Raw genomic sequence first — 10,594 nt, 5'->3', positions numbered from 1 at the left:
ACTACCAAAGAATCCTAATTTGCACTAGGATGCCAAAAACTGACGAGACACCAATTGATTCGTGTTGCACCGAAGAAGAAGTTGTGCACACGTTTAAATCCTACTAACACAAGAAACAAGAAGGTGTTAGATAACGTAAAGGAAGAATAAAGGTAAACAAATGAAAACCTACAGCTAAGAATCAATAAAAATTGCTGAAAACAGAAAACCCGAAAAACTGCGGAGTAACTTGACAACTTCGTTCGAGGTGTTCCCGATCTCCAAAAATCACGAAATTAAATCTGGAGTGTCCTTATATATTGAATTTTTGATGTGGAAATTTCGGGCACAAAATTCAACCCGCTGCACCTTTTATTAAATTTTTATTGAATTTCGTCTTTTTTTGATTTTTTGACTTTTTTGACTGATTTTTTTGCAGGAATAATTTTTTATATTCAATAACAGTGCCAAAAACATGTATGTAAAATTTCAGATCAATCGGACAATGTTTACCCACTCAAATGAATTTTTTTGAACAATTTTTCTGGGTAAAACTGCTGTTTGTGCTTTAAAAAAATAGAGATCAGTTTAGAAATCAACCAAGAACACCCAAAACGCCCAAAATCTGATACCAAATGATACGGGGTTGCGCGCGGACCAAGATCGAGTTGCCAAGTCACGAGAAACTCCTACGAAAACCCTAAACAATTAGATCTGAAACGAAACAGAAAATTAAAAGATTAGATTTTTGAATTTTCAGATCTGAAATAAAATCCCCAAAACAGTAAAGAATCAAATAGAGAATAGAAATAAGTGTTAATAAGGAATCTTTAAACCCTAGAAGAGATTGCGATTCTGCCCAATTGAACACCCAGATAGTTTTCCCCAAATTTCGGCAATCTAATTTCTCCCAAAAAGAGTATGGATGAATCGGCAAGAACCCTAGAAATTGGGGATTTTGGGCTAATTCCTTAAGATAGAAAAAGGCTGAAAACACAATAAGAACAGAAAATAAATTAGATAAAGATTTGGCACAAGCAGAAATAAAGAAAGAATTGACAGTAAGAAATTAAAAGATAAGTCCTAAGAAGCCTTGAAATCTCGAAAGATCTCACAACTCCCTTCAAACGACTCTAATCTCCCCTCCAAAGAATATCAATGGCAAGAAGAAGGTTGAAGATGGCTCCCACAATCACAAGATTGTTAAAACAACTTCTAAAGAAAACTCAAGAGAGAAATCTTGGAGAAAACTCAAAGAAAATTCTGCTCTCAACAAATCTGAAATTTTAATAATAATGATAAGTGTTTAACAAGGTGGACAGCCATGCCTTTAAATAGGCCTTATAACTAGTCCTAATCTAATTAGAAAACTAAAATAAAAAAAAACTCTTAATTATTTTAATATGGAAATTTGGTCAAAGGTCATTTTATCTGGGACTCTTGGACTGAATATTGACATAAAAATTTAAACTAAGTAAATAAATAAATAAATAAAAATAAAACTTTACAACTTGGGCCACTTTGACAATTTGGCCTGATTTTCAACTAAGTATGGATGGATTTCTTGATTGGGCTGGGAATTTGCTTATTGGGCCTCGCCTTCAAGAATTTGGACTTTTGTGACTCGTATCACTTCAACTTCAATTGATCTTGGTACACTTGCTTTGGAGTCAATGGCGCTAAAGTTACATTCTTGCCTCGATGCTTGAATGTATAGCGATTTGTATAACCATCATAGATCACGCGCCTATCAAACTGCCATGGACGTCCCAAAAGTAGATGTCCCGCATGCATAGGAACTACATCGCACACCACTTCATCTTGGTACTTTCCAATAGAAAATGCCACCACAGCTTGTTTTGTTACTTTCAGCTCACCTCCATCATTTAGCCATTGCAACTTGTATGGAGTTGGATGTTTAGTTGTAGCCAAACCTAGCTTTTCCACCAACATAATACTAGCTACACAAGTACAGCTACCACCATCAATGATCATACTACATACCTTGCCTTGAATGTGGCATCGAGTGTGAAAAATATTCTCCCTCTGTTGATCAGTTTCAACACTTTGAATACTGAGGCTACGCTTCACCACAAGAATTTCTCCTTCAACGGGTAACTCTAAATCTTCATCATCGGATGGCATTTCAAGTTCATTTTCATCCTCTTCCTCCGACTCAACTTCTCCATCAGCTCTTATCACCATAATTCGTCGATTGGGACATTGACTAGCTATGTGCCCTCGGCCTTGACACTTGAAACATCTTATGTCTCTCGTGCGATTTGGCGCTTGCTCATTTTTATTTCGACTTGTCTCTCCAACGGGTTGATTTGATTTAACTGCTACAGTCGGCTCTTTTGTTCTAACAAGGGGTTTGTTGACTCCTTGATTCCATTTGTTGATTGAAGAATTGGCATAGGGTCTACTAACTCCTTTTCGCTTAAGTTGCTTTTCAACCTTAATCGCCATGTGAACCATGTCCATCACTTCAACATAGTGTTGTAGTTCAACTATGTTGGCAATGTCATGGTTTAAACCCGCAAGGAACCTAGCCATGGTTGCCTCTCGATCCTCCTCGATATCAGCTCGAATCATCACTATCTCCATCTCCTTATAATAGTCTTCAACACTTCTATTTCCTTGAGTAAGGTTTTGAAGTCGTTGATAAAGATCTCGATGGTAGTATGATGGAATAAATCTTTTCTGCATGACTGATTTCATTTCTCCCCAAGTAGAGATGGGTCTTTCTGATGTGATCCGGCTCGGTTGATTGAGTCGATTCACTTGATTGCCCGATCGTCGACGAGAAGTTTGTTCGAATTTGTAGATAGATGGAGTTGATGATTTTTTATAGCAGAAGTTGAGAAAATGGGTTCAAAAGATGGTTTGGATAGATGTTTGATAGGATCGGTGAAATAAAGAAATATTGTTTATAATTTAATAGTTAAAATGGAATGGAAAAATAGAACTCAAGCGAAGAACGATTAATACTATATAAAGTATTGCCCCAGGACTTATATTGCTCAAGGTGGATTAAATGGATTGTCGAAGATGGACCTTGACCCGTTACCTATAGAAAGGTAGGAACCAAAGGTATAAAAAGGTGGATGAACGCCACACCAAGATGGTGATAAGTTCAAGAAGTCGGGTTGACGCCACTAGCGAGCTAGATAAGTCAGAGCGAGATTCGTACGAAATAGGATAGGAGGAAACCTCACAATCAAGTTTTCAATAATCAAATTCTGTAACCTTTTATAATAAACAAAATAAACTATTTATAGGCTCTCTAATGCCTATTAAAATTCAGCTACTAATGTGTTCACACAACAATTAAAAAATGTTCACACTTCAAGCATTAAATCTCTGTTCATGGATAGTGTAAGTTCATGCATGGTTGAATAATCATGTTTCTTCCCAAAACCCATTCATGCATGCTTAACCAATAAGAAAGCTTCCTTGTTCCATGAATGTGCATCTTCAATTCATATCCAACCCCTCTTGGACGAATGCTAGGTGCATGGGTCATGCATCTCTCTTAATTAAAACTTTAATGATGGGCTGGTTCATGAATGGAAGCATGTACCTTGTAAATTCGTTCTCCCCTTTGTACATGCACATTATACATTCAATGTGATGAATTAAGGTAATATTCCCACCCTTTGGACGTTCATGAATCCACCCATACATGTATAGGAGCTGATTGGTCAAATTGAGGTGTGAATGGCTTAGATGCTGCCTTGGGAATACGATCGGCCAAGCTTGTGCTTTAAGTTGCTGGACACCTTTTGCCCAAATAGGTGCCTTGGGGAGCCAAATGGATCAGCCACCATTCATTGAAAGAGGCCTTACATGCACCGTCCCATACATTGAACCTATCATGCATGAACCTTGTTTAATTACTCTCCAAATTCAGCTCACCTACAAAAACACATGAACCAAAATTAAATCACATAAAATTCAGCTGAACAAACATTAATATAATTTAGACACACTAATTAAACATAAATTAAATTAGACAAATTTAATAAAGTCTTAACAAGACATATTAAATTCGGCCAAGACACATTTAAAACATGTAATAAGTCAAAACATAATTATGAGCTGTAGTAATTTAAGCTAAATTAATAAATTACTTAATTTATTCAGACATTAAAATAAATAAGTTGAAATAAACTTAAGCCAAGCTCAAACGAGCTAAAGTAAGCTAAATTGAGCTCAAACGAGCTAAATTAAGCTCACGTGAGCTAATTCGAGCTGGGAAAAACTAAGATTGAGCTTGTTGAGCTGAGATTGAGCTTCATCTTGCACTTGGGGCCCTCGTGTTTTAGGCCAATCAAGATAGCAACGAGTGGTGCCACAATATGATGCGATTGAGATCACATCATACCCTCCCTCTTGAAGACGATTTGTCCTCAAATCGGGCCACTTGCTCGCGAAAAATTTTTCGAGATCACAAGCCCTTTTGTTCATGATCCGAAAAGTATTGTTTTTAAAACTCCAGGAACCACAAATGGTTTGAAAAGAAAATGATTTAGTTCCATGCCCTCCCTCTTTAGGAGGAAACCATTCCAAAGTGTCACCTACATAGAAATGGAACGAATTAGTGACACTAAAATTTATAAACTCAAACGATCTTTTCAGAATCTTATTCAAAATTAGAATGCATAATCCAATGCCGGGATCAAATATAGAAGTGGATCTTACCTGTTCACAATGGTTTTCCATACTTGGTAATAAAGGATGCATCAGAATCAAATCAAATTTATAATCAAAATTTATCAAGGAGTCCTCCAAATGATCATGTAATCTAAGTTCCACTCATCAATCTTACTTAAACATGCAGAATTTATATAGCAAGGCAGATTTGAGACACCATCTTCAAATTCAAATGCACTAACCATTTTACATGCCATCGTCTTATCACATATTCGGATCAAAAGAAAATTAAACAAGCATGCCTTTAAACATTCATATGTCTTGATTCTGTTAAACAAAAATAAACAACATTCTCCACAATCAAAAATTTGATTTTGTCTTAACAAGCCAACAAGATTCACACGTCTCGTTTCAAACTTAGTGACAAAGCATCATACAAGCAACGATTGTTTGCTTGGTCATTCAAACAAAATTTACAATGCTTGCCTTCTCTCAAAGATGAACCAGAATAGCGAACTCCAGGGTTGAACACACGATATTGTTCACTCGTTCCAAAATGCAGTGTGAATTTCTTAATTACCAACAATTCACACAAGTGGAACAAAAAGAATTTGAGCATGCATATGTTCAAATATTCATACATCGTAAATCTCATTCGAATAGACTTGTTCAAACATGGGGGATTTACGCAAAAAAATAGAAAATTCAAATTATCACCACACACAAGTAGACTAGGCGTTTCACATGCCAACTTTTTATCACAAGAGTTCAAAATTTGTTTGTGCGGATTTATTCGTACTTCAGTAAAATTCTTGCCAATACCATACTCATCAATAGGAAAACACTTCTTACCACTATGGAAGGTGTAATCACCATCATTCAGAATATGATAATCAAACAAATCGAACTTTGCATGTGAATAATCTTTATCGCACACTATCACACTTTGTTCATGCTGATCTAATCGAACGCCTTCAATAAAATTGCCAGCAACAAACTTATCATAGAAAAAACTTTTCAAAGCACTAGTTGAAACAAAATCATAAATAATAGATGAACAAAAATTAACCAATTCAATGGGGAAAACCCTTTCGCAAAAATAATTTTCAGCAATCTTGTCATAAACATGTGAGTAAATGAGTTGAAACTCGCTCAACAAGGAACCCTTACCTTGCTTACCATTGGAAATGTGACAATCATTTTTATCTTCCAACTTACCTCTTTCAATCAATTGAAAACGTCTCTCGGTAGAAAGGTAATGAAGTTGGAACCAATCCGTGGATGGAATCTTGCAAACCTGAAACAAAGAAAAATCACAAGGTAATTTCGAAAGGGGGTTAGCAAAAGAATTCCTCTCTTTTTCGTGATTACTCACTTCACTCGTTTCTTTTACAAACTCTCTTTCTTTTCACTTGATTTCTTTTCAAGCTCTCTTTCAATTTCTTTTTTCGCTTTTTCTTTTTCAATTTTCTTTTCTTCATTTTCTTTTTCTCTCACTTTTTCGATTTCTTTTTCAATCTCTTTCTCCTTTTCTCGCTCAATGGATTGCTTCATTTTGAATTGGTCTTCTTGCACTTGTTCCGGTGTGAGCGGCGCTAAAGTGATTTTCCTTCCTTGATGCTTGAAGGAATACCTATTGGTACGTTCATCGTGAATGACCTTGCGATCCGATTGCCATGGTTCTCCTAGCAACAAATGGCAGACTTGAATAGGCACAACATCACAAAGGACTTCGTCTTAGTATCTTCCGATCGAAAATGCAACACGCACTTGTTGAGTAACTTCAAATTTGCCTTCAACACCAAGTCATTGCAGTTGGTAGGGTCGTGGATGCTTGGTAGTGGCCAAGCCAAGTTTTTTTACCGTTCGAATACTAGCCATGTTTGACCTACTTCCACCATCAATAATGAGGCAACAAACTTTATCGTGGACACGGAAATGCGTGTGAAACATATCTTCACATTGTGGTTCATTTTCCAATCTTTGAAGGATTGCACTAATCTTGATGTCAACGATAGTAGATGTCAAATCTTCTTTATCTTTGTCGAATTGTTGAAATTCAGATCGCATTATCCTTTGCATTTCTTATCTCCACATTTGGAATTCAAATTCAGAAAATTCTTCAGACATGCTTCAACAAAATATTAGAAAACAAAAGTTAAATTAGAAAGAAAAATAATTCTCACCACAAATCTCTCAAGTTCGCTCAAAAAGAAAAATTCACTCACTCGTGTTTGAACTCTCTTTTAGGCTTTTTTTTCGAATGAACTCACGCTCTCTTGCCTTTTACCACTCGACCTCGTCTCACAAATTCGTAATTCGTCTCGATAGACTTAATTTGCTGCTTGAGGGTCGGTTTCAAAATGGGTTACAAGGAATAATGTCGGGTGTAGGGTAGGCTGAATAAAGAAGAAAATTGGTTTAAAATGTGGTGTTGGGATGGTAAATAATGGTAGGAAGGGAAACTTGATGATCGGAGTAAATAAGAGAAGAAAATAAAAACTTGCAAGACTTTTCACTTTTTTTTTTAAACTTGATTTTTTTTTGCTCACCTTTTTTTTTCTTTTCTTTTTTTTTTGCTCAATTTTTTTTCACTTTTTTTTGAATTTTTTTTTCAATCAAATTTTTTTTGATTTTTTTTTGTTACTCCAATACAATAGTAAGCTAAATACAAGGGAAAAAAATTAAATTACAACTGAAATTTTTTTTTGATTTTTTTTACGTTTCGAACCTACTTGCAGCCTTATTACGAACATCGGCGCTCCTCGTTTTAGTAGCTCTGATACCAAATGATGTGATCCGGCTCGGTTGATTGAGTCAATTCACTTGATTGCCCGATCGTCGACGAGAAGTTTGTTCGAATTTGTAGATAGATGGAGTTAGATGATTTTTTATAGCGGAAGTTGAGAAAATGGGTTCAAAAGATGGTTTGGATAGATGTTTGATAGGATCGGTGAAATAAAGAAATATTGTTTATAATTTAATAGTTAAAATGGAATGGAAAAATAGAACTCAAGCGAAGAACGATTCAATACTATATGAAGTATTGCCCCAGGACTTATATTGCTCAAGGTGGATTAAATGGATTGTCGAAGATGGACCTTGACCCGTTACCTATAGAAAGGTAGGAACCAAAGGTATAAAAAGGTGGATGAACGCCACACTAGGATGGTGATTAGTTCAAGAAGTCGGGTTGACGCCACTAGCGAGCTAGATAAGTCAGAACGAGACTCGTACGAAATAGGATAGGAGGAAACCTCACAATCAAGTTTTCAATAATCAAATTCTGTAACCTTTTACAATAAACAAAATAAACTATTTATAGGCTCTCTAATGCCTATTAAAATTCAGCTACTAATGTGTTCACACAACAATTAAAAAATGTTCACACTTCAAGCATTAAATCTCTGTTCATGGATAGTGTAAGTTCATGCATGGTTGAATAATCATGTTTCTTCCCAAAACCCGTTCATGCATGCTTAACCAATAAGAAAGCTTCCTTGTTCCATGAATGTGCATCTTCAATTCATATCCAACCCCTCTTGGACGAATGCTAGGTGCATGGGTCATGCATCTCTCTTAATTAAAACTTTAATGATGGGCTGGTTCATGAATGGAAGCATGTACCTTGTAAATTCGTTCTCCCCTTTGTACATGCACATTATACATCAATGTGATGAATTAAGGTAATATTCCCTCCCTTTGGACGTTCATGAATCCACCCATACATGTATAGGAGCTGATTGGTCAAATTGAGGTGGGAATGGCTTAGATGCTGCCTTGGGAATACGATCGGCCAAGCCTGTGCTTTAAGTTGCTGGACACCTTTTGGCCAAATAGGTGCCTTGGGGAGCCAAATGGATCAGCCACCATTCATTGAAAGAGGCCTTACATGCACCGTCCCATACATTGAACCTATCATGCATGAACCTTGTTTAATTACTCTCCAAATTCAGCTCACCTACAAAAACACATGAACCAAAATTAAATCACATAAAATTCAGCTGAACAAACATTAATATAATTTAGACACACTAATTAAACATAAATTAAATTAGACAAATTTAATAAAATCTTAACAAGACATATTAAATTCGGCCAAGACACATTTAAAACATGTAATAAGTCAAAACATAATTATGAGCTGTAATAATTTAAGCTAAATTAATAAATTACTTAATTTATTCAGACATTAAAATAAATAAGTTGAAATAAACTTAAGCCAAGCTCAAACGAGCTAAAGTAAGCTAAATTGAGCTCAAACGAGCTAAATTAAGCTCATGTGAGCTAAATCGAGTTGGGAAAAACTAAGATTGAGCTTGTTGAGCTGAGATTGAGCTTCATCTTGCACTTGGGGCCCTCGTGTTTTAGGCCAATCATGATAGCAACGAGTGGTGCCACAACATGATGCGATTGAGATCACATCACTTTCACCATTTCGTCGTCGACTAGTTACAAGCTGGTCCCACCACACTATGGCATAATCAGAAAACTCAATTGCCGCGAGTTTCACCTTTTTACTCTCCGAATAGTTGTGGCAATCAAAAACAAGCTCAATCTTCTTTTCCCACTCCAAATAAGCTTCAGGGTCATTCTTACCTTGGAATGGTGGAATTGTCATCTTGATATTCTTAAGATTGTCATCTGGTCGTTCACGATCTCTAGGACCTCGTTGTCGTTGACGGCCTCAACGTCGTACACTTTGGGCAGATGAGTGATCACTTTCTTGTCCACTTGCTTCATAAGGATCTTGAATTGGACGTTCTCGCTCTTGTCTTGCATCTTCCGGAGTCATCTTACGTTTTTCTCGTCTCTCGACTCGATATAATCGATCTTCAATTGGTTCAAGTTTTCTATCAAATAATCGCTCCATCTCTCGCATAATTGCTTGAAGGGTAAGATCTGGCACTCCTCCTCCAACATTTCTTACGGGACGGAACCCTTCTTCCACATTTTGATTTCTTTCCGGACTTCGTGACATTTTTTTTTAAAATGAACTCACAACAAAGAATCTCACTATCCACTCACAAAGAAATCTCACTTCCTTGGCTTTTATACTCTCGAATAAACTCACCACTCTCTTGCCTCTTTCCACTCACTCCTCCTCTCTAAGTTCTTAGGAATTATTTAAACTTAAAAAGTAGTTGTTGTGGGTCGGCTTACAACCTTGATGTTTGGGCTTGGTAAGAATATTGTAGGACAAAGGAAAGTAGGCTTGAAACAAGAAATGAAAAGGTTGGATGTGGCGAAATAGTAGAAGGTAGTAATAACTATAATTTGGGCAGCAAACAACAACAAAATTTCAAAACTAGCTTCTTCTTCTTTTTTTCACGAATTTTTTTTTCACGAAATTTTTTTTCAACTTGATATCCAATCTCTTGAGTTTGAAAGGAAACCAATTTTTTTTGAATTTTTATTGAATTTTTTTTCGAATTTTTTTTGAAGAAACTACTATATCGTATTGACGACAATGTCGATTCTTACTCCAAATTCGCTAGCTCTGATACCAATTTGATACGAACTCGTTTCGTGATTGATTCGAGTCGTTAGTGATGCCCGATCGTGAATTGAGTAGAATAGAATCGTTTCGGTTTAAAGGAAACAAAATAAAAATAATGGCTTCAAACAAAGGTAATAAACAAAATAGATAGGAAACAATAACAAATTAAATGGATAAGACTGAGAATGAACCAACATATAAGGGAATTGTTGACCCGAATCTCAAAATGGTGCTTAGGTGTTTAACGGTTTAAAGAAACAACAAGAAACCTTGACCCACTATCAACTATGATAGGAACCAAAGGTATATTGAACGCCACACCAAAGGTGATAAGTTCGGTAAACAAAGAAAAGATGGACGCCACAAGCTATGCTTGATAAGTCAAATCAATTCCGTAAGAACAAAGAGAATTGGATAGCTCACAATTCAAATATTAACATCTATATTCAGAAAAAGTCC

The sequence above is a fragment of the Gossypium hirsutum genome, chromosome D04 (genome assembly GCF_007990345.1).
Source record: "Gossypium hirsutum isolate 1008001.06 chromosome D04, Gossypium_hirsutum_v2.1, whole genome shotgun sequence".
Lineage (NCBI taxonomy): Eukaryota > Viridiplantae > Streptophyta > Magnoliopsida > Malvales > Malvaceae > Gossypium > Gossypium hirsutum.
The sequence above is the reverse complement of the archived record's forward strand: the minus strand, read 5'-3'. Positions refer to the sequence as shown.